Source organism: Phytophthora sojae, assembly GCF_000149755.1.
Source record: "Phytophthora sojae unplaced genomic scaffold PHYSOscaffold_2, whole genome shotgun sequence".
In the NCBI taxonomy this organism is placed as follows: domain Eukaryota; phylum Oomycota; class Peronosporomycetes; order Peronosporales; family Peronosporaceae; genus Phytophthora; species Phytophthora sojae.
In genome coordinates, this window is record NW_009258116.1 from 10938048 (window position 1) to 10951190 (window position 13143).

The window sequence follows — 13143 nt, forward strand, 5'->3', positions numbered from 1 at the left end:
CGTGGGTTCGAGCCCCACGGGGGGTGCTTGCTTCTTTGCGATCGTGTGTTGGCACGCGAGCGAGCGAGTTGTGCGTGCGTTTGGTGCGCGCAGCTGGTTGCGTTCGCGCAGCGGCGTTCGGGGTAACAGGGCAGCACTCGTAGCAGTGCATTATGCTCCACATTCTTTTACCCATTTACCAACGCATTCTACGTCGTGCCTGCAACGCATTGTATCCGCCTTGCTTTCGTTGGCCTCAGCTCCAATGTGTCGACTGGGATACTGTAGCTCGTTGGACACACCCACCCACCCACCCCACACAATACAATTCACGCTGATCCCGCCAACGCAATTGCGTTCTTGCGGATAATACCCGTCCTGCCACAACGTCTCAAGGGCTAGCACAAGCGCCAAGCTTGACTTCGCTGCTTCCTTCAAGCTCGCCTGTTAACAGGATAGGCACTGGCAACAGGCCATTCGATCGATCGAACCACGCTGGAGTCGGAGAGAAGGTCCGCCGCTCATAGATCTACAAGGCGTGTTGAGTGGGTGCTGCGATTACAGAGCCCAGATGTCCAGATGTCTGGCCAGCCACCAGAAGTTTGTGCCCGTGGGGCGGCTCACGTGTTGCTTGCTGTGGTAGAAATCGAACGTGCCAATGCTCTGGCGTGTCCCTCTCTTTAACCACCGTGTTTCCCGTCTCCTTGCCTTCGGTGAGCCGACAATCAACCGATTAAGTTGCGCGGTTCTGCAGGTCGAGAAATGGTATGGGCGCTGGTTCGTGCCGCCTAAGCCAAAAAAAAAAGACCACTCAAGCTTGATATGGATGCCCACTCCGGTCGTCTGTCTTACGGTCGCGGATGTGGCGAAGGAGGTGGTCGTTAAAGTAGTGGTGGTATTAATAGTTGGTATTTGTGCATGTGGGGTGGGTGGGCGAGATCGAGAAAAGGTGCCAGCGGTTTCTTGCTGCGTCACCGCTATGGCTTCAGGACAACGCTCGGTGCGGGCCCCTCGACATGCGGACATACAGGCGGCAGGCCGCGTGTAGGTCGTGCGGGGCGTGCATGCGGAAGAAATGACAAAGGTTGAAGCGATGTGGTATCGAGGACGGCAGTGCCTGACAGGGAAAAGGCGGGTGGCGAGGGTGCGTCTGAGGGTCTGCCGTGTCGGTCTGTGCGCGTGTGGTTTCTGTGCGGTTCGTGTAGCGTGTCGTGTAGGTGTTGTTCGTTGTTAGTGTTGCGCGTTGTTGTTGTTAAGTTGCTGTAAGGGTCGTGAAGGTACACCCGTCTAGCTCAGTCGGTAGAGCGCTGGCCTTTTAAGCCAGTGGTCGTGGGTTCGAGCCCCACGGGGGGTGCTTGCTTCTTTGCGATCGTGTGTTGGCACGCGAGCGAGCGAGTTGTGCGTGCGTTTGGTGCGCGCAGCTGGTTGCGTTCGCGCAGCGGCGTTCGGGGTAACAGGGCAGCACTCGTAGCAGTGCATTATGCTCCACATTCTTTTACCCATTTACCAACGCATTCTACGTCGTGCCTGCAACGCATTGTATCCGCCTTGCTTTCGTTGGCCTCAGCTCCAATGTGTCGACTGGGATACTGTAGCTCGTTGGACACACCCACCCACCCCACACACACAATACAATTCACGCTGATCCCGCCAGCGCAATTGCGTTCTTGCGGATAATACCCGTCCTGCCACAACGTCTCAAGGGCTAGCACAAGCGCCAAGCTTGACTTCGCTGCTTCCTTCAAGCTCGCCTGTTAACAGGATAGGCACTGGCAACAGGCCATTCGATCGATCGAACCACGCTGGAGTCGGAGAGAAGGTCCGCCGCTCATAGATCTACAAGGCGTGTTGAGTGGGTGCTGCGATTACAGAGCCCAGATGTCCAGATGTCTGGCCAGCCACCAGAAGTTTGTGCCCGTGGGGCGGCTCACGTGTTGCTTGCTGTGGTAGAAATCGAACGTGCCAATGCTCTGGCGTGTCCCTCTCTTTAACCACCGTGTTTCCCGTCTCCTTGCCTTCGGTGAGCCGACAATCAACCGATTAAGTTGCGCGGTTCTGCAGGTCGAGAAATGGTATGGGCGCTGGTTCGTGCCGCCTAAGCCAAAAAAAAAAGACCACTCAAGCTTGATATGGATGCCCACTCCGGTCGTCTGTCTTACGGTCGCGGATGTGGCGAAGGAGGTGGTCGTTAAAGTAGTGGTGGTATTAATAGTTGGTATTTGTGCATGTGGGGTGGGTGGGCGAGATCGAGAAAAGGTGCCAGCGGTTTCTTGCTGCGTCACCGCTATGGCTTCAGGACAACGCTCGGTGCGGGCCCCTCGACATGCGGACATACAGGCGGCAGGCCGCGTGTAGGTCGTGCGGGGCGTGCATGCGGAAGAAATGACAAAGGTTGAAGCGATGTGGTATCGAGGACGGCAGTGCCTGACAGGGAAAAGGCGGGTGGCGAGGGTGCGTCTGAGGGTCTGCCGTGTCGGTCTGTGCGCGTGTGGTTTCTGTGCGGTTCGTGTAGCGTGTCGTGTAGGTGTTGTTCGTTGTTAGTGTTGCGCGTTGTTGTTGTTAAGTTGCTGTAAGGGTCGTGAAGGTACACCCGTCTAGCTCAGTCGGTAGAGCGCTGGCCTTTTAAGCCAGTGGTCGTGGGTTCGAGCCCCACGGGGGGTGCTTGCTTCTTTGCGATCGTGTGTTGGCACGCGAGCGAGCGAGTTGTGCGTGCGTTTGGTGCGCGCAGCTGGTTGCGTTCGCGCAGCGGCGTTCGGGGTAACAGGGCAGCACTCGTAGCAGTGCATTATGCTCCACATTCTTTTACCCATTTACCAACGCATTCTACGTCGAGCCTGCAACGCATTGTATCCGCCTTGCTTTCGTTGGCCTCAGCTCCAATGTGTCGACTGGGATACTGTAGCTCGTTGGACACACCCACCCACCCCACACACACAATACAATTCACGCTGATCCCGCCAGCGCAATTGCGTTCTTGCGGATAATACCCGTCCTGCCACAACGTCTCAAGGGCTAGCACAAGCGCCAAGCTTGACTTCGCTGCTTCCTTCAAGCTCGCCTGTTAACAGGATAGGCACTGGCAACAGGCCATTCGATCGATCGAACCACGCTGGAGTCGGAGAGAAGGTCCGCCGCTCATAGATCTACAAGGCGTGTTGAGTGGGTGCTGCGATTACAGAGCCCAGATGTCCAGATGTCTGGCCAGCCACCAGAAGTTTGTGCCCGTGGGGCGGCTCACGTGTTGCTTGCTGTGGTAGAAATCGAACGTGCCAATGCTCTGGCGTGTCCCTCTCTTTAACCACCGTGTTTCCCGTCTCCTTGCCTTCGGTGAGCCTACAATCAACCGATTAAGTTGCGCGGTTCTGCAGGTCGAGAAATGGTATGGGCGCTGGTTCGTGCCGCCTAAGCCAAAAAAAAAAGACCACTCAAGCTTGATATGGATGCGGATGTGGCGAAGGAGGTGGTCGTTAAAGTAGTGGTGGTATTAATAGTTGGTATTTGTGCATGTGGGGTGGGTGGGCGAGATCGAGAAAAGGTGCCAGCGGTTTCTTGCTGCGTCACCGCTATGGCTTCAGGACAACGCTCGGTGCGGGCCCCTCGACATGCGGACATACAGGCGGCAGGCCGCGTGTAGGCAGGGATTGCCAGTGATTTGTTTTGGACTACTGTTCCCCTGATACCGCTGTTAAGATGATGCTCTAAATACTACAGTAGCTATTTTATTTTGGGACGAGGAGCCAATTAATACTACTGCAGTAATTAGTAACTCAGATCGGCCACATTTACTAATGCTGACTACTGCCTCCCACTAGAAGAAATTCAGAGGCGTGTGGCAATCTTTCCGCTTCCAGGGATGTTTGGCCGCATGCCCACTCTCGTCGATTTAGTGCAGAAGGAAATATTTTGACGTCCGGGGCCACTGTCGTACACAAAATTGCAACACGAGCAAAACATTTGGCGGCCAGACCGGCTTTGCTCGTGTCGGTCCCGCCTACAGCTAGCCTCGATCCACTGAATGGCTCAAGAACGCTATCTACCTGGTTAAGGGCATGTTGGCGGCGCGTACTCATTATCGCCTCGAATGAATGATCCCCGTCTTACACGGTTTGTACGGGGAGCGGTAAGTGCAAAATATGAATCGATTAAACGGATCTAAAGTGACTTCGGGTGTTGGTTTTACTTAGAGCTGGAGCATCCCGTTATACAAGCTGTACGAGTACACGATCCAATCGTCGGCTCTAGTAACGGGGACCAACAAGCTTGAGCTGTGGATTGCCAGTGGCAATCCACAGCGGTTCGACCGACCCCACGATCCCCGCGTTAGCTCTGACAACAAGACCAAACTGACGCTCGTAAAAGGAAAATTTAAGCACGAAGAATCCGACTGTGTGAAGCGTTCAGCGACAGAGATATAGGCTTTTTGAAGGGAAATTACTATGAAGTAATAGATAATAATGTATTAATAATAACATAGTAGTCGAGATCTCGGGCTCGATGATACTAGTACTTTAGTATCCTGTTATCTTCCACTAGTATATCACTATGGTAATTCAGAAGAAAATCGTGTTACTGTCAATCCCTGCGTGTAGGTCGTGCGGGGCGTGCATGCGGAAGAAATGACAAAGGTTGAAGCGATGTGGTACCGAGGACGGCAGTGCCTGACAGCCTGTCAGCATGAGAAAGCAAAGCAATAGGCAAGCTATAAGCTATAGAAGCCATAAAGAACCCCGCCAAAATCGATACCGCAAGATATCATCTTCTGCCTTCATTTGCCCCCTGTATAGTTTTATAATTTAAATACAAAGTCGTAAAACACCTGCAATACATAGAAAATCTGCGATGTCTATGCCAAAAACAAAAAATATAAGGAGGTTGTACTTGAAATTTGTATTGAATCGATACCTACCTTTTGTGTGGACACACATATTCCGGTCCGGGACTTAATCCCTATTGGGCTGTACGTACTACTGCCGTAGCAACTATTGTGCTTTGCAGATAAAATGTCGCCCCGTTTGATGGCCTAGATCGAGGAAGGGCGGTCCACAAATCAGGGCACAAATTAGAGGGGGTATCTCGATTTATTATAGATCGGCTTGAATTGCGCTTTTGAAAACGCAAAAAGGATCGATTTGCCGTAGATCGACCTCGTTCTGCTCAAATCTGCCAGGAGATCGACCTCGAGCCCTGATTTGGCTTGTCGTAGCTCGAGTTGTTGGCCGGCTTAAATAGATCGATCTGTCCCTTTCTTTGACCTCGTTTTATTAAATCGACCTCGAGTTATTATAAATCGAGGAGAGCTCCAAGTCAAAACGACAAAACGTTTGCAAAGCACAATACCAGGATAAATGTAACGGGGTACAATCAAGTGTACCCATTACATGAAGAGTGACGGGTGTCACTCTCCCGAGTACATGGTACATGGTACCAGTAGCTCCGCAAGCCAACCATTTGAGTTTGTGTGGGCTTTTGTATAGTTAACTTGTAGTTTGTATTACGACCAAGGTAACCTCTACCAAAATACAGTCAGTCTTATAACCTACTTCTTTGTAGCAAACCGTTCCCATTGAGGCCGGGAACTGGTGAACTGCTGTTCACCGGATAGTAATATCCACACGCACTTCCTCTGTGCATTGTGCTGTGTCACCCCGTCACACTTGGTAGCACTTGTAGTCAATCCTACGGCCGAGAACCTTCGAGTCGCCTTTGCGCTCTCCAATCTTGGCGGACGTGCCAGGACTTGGGCGTATACGCGCGAAGCGATGTCGCCTGGATGTTTCACATCCTGGGCTCAGCTGTGTGAGCAGCTTCGAGCCGCTTTTCTCCCGGCGAACAACGAGTTCCGCCAGCGCTCGCGCTTCCTTGCCTACAAACAAGGGGAGCGCGAGCTGTACGCGTACGTACAGGAGATGCGCACGTTGGCAGCCTCGCTGGTGGGGAACCCACTGTCGGAAGACGTCAAGATTATAGTCTTCGTGGACGGCCTGATGCGCGCACGCAGTTGTTCCGCGTGCGCACCACCACTATGGAGGAGGCGATCCAAGTCGCCCTCCAGGAGGAGTACAGCCGCAAGCAGGCTGGTGCTCTGGCTGTTGTACAGCCTGTGGTCGCTGACAGCGAACCAGAACCCATGGATCTGAGTTCGGCTGAGCAGTACTCAGCCCGCTGCTACGGCTGCGGCGGACTAGGACACTATCAACGTGTCTGCCCATCGCCTGGGTCTGGGAAGAAGACCTACACGAAGACCAGAGGGTCAAGGGGGCGCCGACGCCATGCACCGTCAGGTGCTCAAGGGAGACACAACCACCAGTAAGGACGAGAGCCTTGCTGGGGTTGACCCGAGTCTTTGTGATGGGTGTACGGAAGGCGTACACCACAGAGACCCGGGGTCCCTTGCGAGCACTGACGCTCGCATTGGTGAAGGACAACGGTGGGTTGTCGGTAGTACACGTGAGGGTACGGGGGTAATGATATCCCTAGACATGATTGAGTCTGGGACGTCGCGTGGATGTTCGCACACCGCCAGACATGTCGGTTGGAATAACGACACAAGTGTCGAGACTCTGCGAGAGAGTCGAAGCACAAGGGCAGGTCTCATTGACTGAGGCCGGGCCGAAGAAGAACCTTGAGGTCCGCTGTGACCCTGGCTGCCGCGTGTGAGGACGCGGGCAGCAATGGAACTGCACATGGCCCCGGACATGCAACCGTACATGGTCCCGGACATGGTGCCGAAGATGGCCCTGGGCATGGAGCCGGATATGCCCTCGGTTTGGACAAGTATTACTTGGTCCTGGGTGCGCCGTGTAAGCAGCACGGGCCCTCGATCGAGTGGCGCGGCAACGTTTTTGAGGCGAAGCCGGTCCTCTGTTTCTGCCAGAGCATTGGTGAGTCATGTTCCCACCTCTGGCCAGACACAAGGGCGTCCGATTGGACCGCCAGGGCGCTGGAAGCGTCCCACAAGAACAAGCGAGTCATTACTGACATGATGATCTCCATGAAGACGGTGCAGTGTATCTGCAACCGAGGGCTGTTATGCCTAGCATATGGAGCTGCCTCAACAAGCAACTCCAGTGCTGAGAGTCATTGCTCGGTATGAGCATTGACAAGGGTGGTGTTCGATGACATCACCAGGTGGGTAACCAAGGACTACTGACTAGCGGGTAACTTAGTTCCGCACAAAGCATGTAATGCTGAGGAGGCCGCTCAAGGCACCTCCGGCGTGGGTAACCAAGTACCACACATGGTCGCCCAGACCATAACTGAAGAGGAAGGCGCTGCAGGCACTTCCTGTGTGGGTAACCCAGTTCCACACCAGGTCACTCAGACCTAAACCGATGAGGAAGGTGCACGATGCACTTCCTGTGTGGGTAACATAGTTCCACACGCGTCACTCAGACGGTAACTGATCGTGAAGCCGCATGATGCGCTTCCTGTGTGGGTAACGTAGCCCCACACAATGCCGTAAGGCTCCGCATGAGCCGGAAGGAGTCGCTCGAAGCTACTTCAGCGTGGGTAACTTAGTTTCACGCACGGTCAGTATGACCAAGACTTGTGATCAGGTCACTTGGGTCTCCTCGCATGTGGTGGATGACCACATGGAGTTTAATAGGCTCGTGACACCGTCACGATGTCATAGCCGCACGGTCCACTTGAAGGCGCCGCACGGCTCTGATTTTAAGCGGGGGAGGAGTGCGCGGAAGCACTACCTTCCTCCAAGGGATTGGCACCCGGTCATCATGGATGACGTTCGACTGGGTGTCGACCAGCGCAGCTGTGGCCATGCGCACAGAAGACGTGGCTTGGGTACACGACGTATCTGCGGCGATGCATGTTGCGTCGCCGCCGACTCGGCGAGCATGGTCGCTCACGACTGGAGTGTGTCTGCCGGAGGGCGACACCTCAATGACCATATGCAGGAGCATACTCGGTCTGAAGGCAAAGGCCGCTGCGCGGCAGGGATCACTGGTACGGTCTGTCGCGGCTAGCACTGTGCGGCGTTGGGACAACAAGTGGCCATGACTCGGTGCCGAGATGGCTGAGTCTGAGTATGCGTGCATGTCATGCAGCTACTCTGAATGCAGGACAAGCTGTACGCTATCATGGGTGTCATAGCCCGAAGACGTGGGTAACAGAGTAACACGTCAAGTCACGCAGACTCAAACTACATCCAGGCGGTAGATGCCAAGCCTTGGTCGACGATGTTGACCCGGAGCCTACTCAGGGTAGCTGCCCACGCCACCGGAGTCTGCTGGTATAGCGACTCGGTACTGCAGGGCGGCGCGAGGTTAGGCGGCCGGCTGGCGCCTGGCCCGCCGGGGTTCGAATCGTAAGTGGGGGAAGGGACCGGAAGTGCCCTTCATCCCGAAGTCTCTGGCATGAGACTTGCTTCGTCGTAGAAGCCAGTGTAGTATCTGCATTGTGCAGCTACTCACAAAGTATTGCACGAAGGTGCTGGACCTGATGCATCGCTGCTCAGATCACATGGTCATGGTGACCGATGACCAGCAACCTTGGCAGTGGCTACTGTCGCTGCTGGGCCGAAGATGGCGCGCGTATTGGCTGCTGCAAGGCTGCCTCTGTCAGGTGAGGACATGGCAGCCAGTCTGCGGCTTGGTCCGCAGACGATGGCATGTGTGCATACGCAACACCATGCCGCAGCGTGATGCTGTTGCTACACTGGACGCGGTACGTCTACCGCATCAGCACCACGCCAAAGCTCCAGGCTGTTGCTACGCTGGGTGCGGCACGTCTGCCGGCCAGATAGCCATCAGTCCCAAGCATGGGTGTTGCCCACGAGGGGAGAACCCGAACGTGTTGCCTTTGCAGGCATTCACAGTTGGCGCGGCACATGCCGCACCTGTAAGGCGCGAAGCCATACGCGTGCACGTGGCACATACTGCACAACAAGTGTCGCATGCACTGCGGGTACCTCGCGTACACCAAGTGCCACGCGCACAGTGAGCGTCACGCGCCGCGACTACGTGGAACTTGATGTGCACGAGGCACTTATGGTAGTCGTGGTACGTGTCATACACGACATGCCTTTGGTGTATGAGGCGGTGCCCTCGTACACCTTGAGGCCCTTTATGGACTGTGTGCCATGCGGTCTTGCGCGCACACCGACCTGGTGTTGGTCGCCGCGACGCAGGATGCGATCGCCGGTGACGGAGGGCAATACACCCCACACCGCGATGAAGTACCCTTGCGGTACCCTGGTGTCGATGGAAGACACCTTAGCGTCGGCGACGTGATGGCTGTGACGCGCTGCAGGGCTTTAGACAAGTCCGCCGCGTTGCTCTGTGGTTGCTGGAAGCAGCCATGGTCGCTCAGGCAAACACGACGTTGAAGCATGACGCTTCATGGCTGTGGTCAGCGCTTGACCATAGCCCATGGGTCGAGCCGACGTATTCGGCCGACCGGCACACCGTGCTGTGACGAGCGGGGCCCTGTCGGGCCGCTGTCACGGCCGGAGATGAGCAGCACAGCTCTCTCTATGGTTACGCTACGCGCTGACCGGAAAGGAGCCGTCCCTCGCGGGAGACACCGCCACACGAACGTGCCAGCAGGGCCCAAGGGCCATGCGACGCCAACTTCTGGTGGTCTACGAGAGGCACCGCAAGTTTGGAGGCACATGCATCCCGTGCCGAGGCACTCTGCGCCTGCTAGCGCTGTGGATACGGCCACTAGAGGTGTAACAGGGTTACACGCACAAGTGGCTACAGTCACTTGTAACTCAAACAGACACGACGTCTGTTAGAGGTTCGAAAGACTTTCTCGACCTTGGTGTGGACACACCAAAGGCTACATACATTTAGGATCACCACGACGGGTGGTCCATAGAGACTTAGGATTCCTATTGGCTGAGAGCAGCATCTTTTAGCCAATGAGCGACATGCATAGCGTTGGAATTCTGCCAACCAGCCGTTGGCGGATTCCCAGTTTAGAATATTACATTTAGAGGAAGTCAGAAACATAAAACAAGAATAGCAGTTCTCATTCTAACCCAAAATCATTATTTGGATCGTTTATTTAGATTAATCTATACTCGGAGGACCGAGTATAATTAACTCTAATTTAAACTAAGCTACGCTTCCTCACATACACGCGCACACGTGTAAGCTGAAGTAGTGAGCCAAAAAGGCCCATTACAAGAGGCGCCGGCTTTGCGGCCAACGTCGCCGAGGACAGGGGAATGCCGCGCGGGGTGCCTGCTGCGGGCACAAGTCACTGTGGGTGTGACAATGAGGCGCGCCAGCCTTGCGGCGGCGGTGCCCGAGAATCCGACCTTTGGGTGTTCGGATTCTCTCGAAGCTGATTAGAGAATCAATGTGATTCTCAGATAAGTGGGGGAGGATACAATCAAGTGTACCCATTACATGAAGAGTGACGGGTGTCACTCTCCCGAGTACATGGTACATGGTACCAGTAGCTCCGCAAGCCAACCATTTGAGTTTGTGTGGGCTTTTGTATAGTTAACTGGTAGTTTGTATTACGACCAAGGTAACCTCTACCAAAATACAGTCAGTCTTATAACCTACTTCTTTGTAGCAAACCGTTCCCATTGAGGCCGGGAACTGGTGAACTGTTGTTCATGCTGAGGCTGTGCAAGAAGGGGTGGACGAGCGCGAGGAGGATGCAACTGAGATCTAGGTGGAACTGTTCGGTGCTTGGGTGAAGATTCGAGTCAAACGATCTTCGCTGTGAGCGGCGCTAAGGCTTCTCAGCACGACATTTTTTCAAGAGGCATATTTCATGGCTTCCAGCCTGAGGCGATGATGCTACAAGGTGCAGACGTTCCGGACTCAGACCACAACGTACCTGCTGAGATGGACTTGTAACTTAGGCCATTGCAATGGGAAGGAAGTCGTTTAAAGATCAAATGACAAAGAGCAGTGTTTTGATTCTTTACTATTCTTCGTCACTATCTTCATTCGGAAATATCTTGAACTGGGATTCTCGGAGGGTCTTGTCATATCCGCAATGCGCATAGAGGTTCAGAACGCCCTTTCGACCATTCTTCGTGGGTGGTTTGCAGCAAAGACGCATCGCTACGTCTAAAACTAACGACGGATACAAAGGGAAGACGAGATTCGCGTTCTTTTGTATCCATCGTTTGAGCAGTCCGAAACACACTTCAACCGGATTGAGCTGAGGTGAGTATGGAGGTAGATACAGTAGCCGCGCTCCAGTTTCGTGAATAGCCTGCGTGTGTATTAGCATAAGTTAGCTTCCGTATCGGTAAGAACATCCAAACAACAAAACCATTTTAAAAAAATACCTGTATGAGCTCGCGGTACATACGAATTTCGGCATTTTCCATTACAACTTTTGAACGCGGCAAAGGCCACGGATTCAACAGCGGTAGGATTTTGGTAACAAATGCCCTGTGAAACGAATTTCGAGAGTACGTTCCTTATGTATAATCCCACGCCACAAACCCACTGTGATCTAATGCCGCAAGTATAGACAACGCTTGCCTCTACTAAACAGTAATCGGACTACTGCCTTTGTATTCCGCTTTGACCATGCATATCTACGATATGCGTGTCGGCCATCCTTCGACGTTTCGTCGATAAAAAGCAGATGCTCAGGATAAGAATACATAGCTTCCAACTTAACCTTGTACGCATGCACTTCGTGTGGCACAGCCTCTCTTGCAGCTTTCGTTAAAACTTTTCGTGTCAGATTCATATCAAAATGCAGGCTCTACAAACAGTGCTCACCGATACATTTTTCACTTCAGGAAAAGTGTTTCGTATGAACTGTTGTAGCTCCTCTAAATAAAATGTAGGGAGGGCTTTAACGTACTTTCGAACACGGGCGACCACGTCGCTCGGCCAACGGGACGAGCGGTTAGCTCGGTTTTCTTCACAAACCACACCATCAGTCAAAAACAACTTGTACCAACGTTGTAGAGTTCGCACGTTAGGCCCAAATATATCGCTAACATACTGCATACAGATTCCATGCACATGAATAAGAAGAACAGCTCGCCACCGGTAATCGAGAGAGTACATGCCGCACTTGTGCTCGACGTAGGTTTTTGGAAACTGAGCAGGTTTGACAGATCGGCAGCACCACTCGTCAAGTGTCCAGATATAAGTGTCCTGCTGCAATACGTAAATAATTGTAGTGAGGCATTATAACCGTACATAGCCATCCCGATTTAAAAAACATCGGCAAGGATTGCGTTTTTGAATCGGCAATTCGAGCACACTTAGCGTAAATCGAGATCTATATCGAGGCTGGTGAGGTCGGCTCAGTAGACATGATTTTATATCGAGCTCCAAATATTATAAATCGAGCAAATCACTAGGTGAAAACGACAAACGCACTGCAATGCACATTACCACCACTACTTTAACGACCACCTCCTTCGCCACATCCGCATCCATATCAAGCTTGAGTGGTCTTTTTTTTTTGGCTTAGGCGGCACGAACCAGCGCCCATACCATTTCTCGACCTGCAGAACCGCGCAACTTAATCGGTTGATTGTCGGCTCACCGAAGGCAAGGAGACGGGAAACACGGTGGTTAAAGAGAGGGACACGCCAGAGCATTGGCACGTTCGATTTCTACCACAGCAAGCAACACGTGAGCCGCCCCACGGGCACAAACTTCTGGTGGCTGGCCAGACATCTGGACATCTGGGCTCTGTAATCGCAGCACCCACTCAACACGCCTTGTAGATCTATGAGCGGCGGACCTTCTCTCCGACTCCAGCGTGGTTCGATCGATCGAATGGCCTGTTGCCAGTGCCTATCCTGTTAACAGGCGAGCTTGAAGGAAGCAGCGAAGTCAAGCTTGGCGCTTGTGCTAGCCCTTGAGACGTTGTGGCAGGACGGGTATTATCCGCAAGAACGCAATTGCGCTGGCGGGATCAGCGTGAATTGTATTGTGTGTGTGTGTGGGGGGGTGTCCAACGAGCTACAGTATCCCAGTCGACACATTGGAGCTGAGGCCAACGAAAGCAAGGCGGATACAATGCGTTGCAGGCTCGACGTAGAATGCGTTGGTAAATGGGTAAAAGAATGTGGAGCATAATGCACTGCTACGAGTGCTGCCCTGTTACCCCGAACGCCGCTGCGCGAACGCAACCAGCTGCGCGCACCAAACGCACGCACAACTCGCTCGCTCGCGTGCCAACACACGATCGCAAAGAAGCAAG

At 53.5% G+C, this 13143-nt stretch overlaps 2 non-coding genes across 2 annotated transcripts; both read left to right on the forward strand.

Annotated features, from left to right (window-relative positions):
- Nucleotides 1-1260: 1260 nt before the first annotated feature.
- On the forward strand, nt 1261-1333 carry PHYSODRAFT_t454. The gene has a single exon. It is a non-coding gene; the product is annotated as a tRNA-Lys (tRNA).
- Nucleotides 1334-2567: 1234 nt separating this feature from the next.
- On the forward strand, nt 2568-2640 carry PHYSODRAFT_t455. The gene has a single exon. It is a non-coding gene; the product is annotated as a tRNA-Lys (tRNA).
- Nucleotides 2641-13143: the final 10503 nt, after the last annotated feature.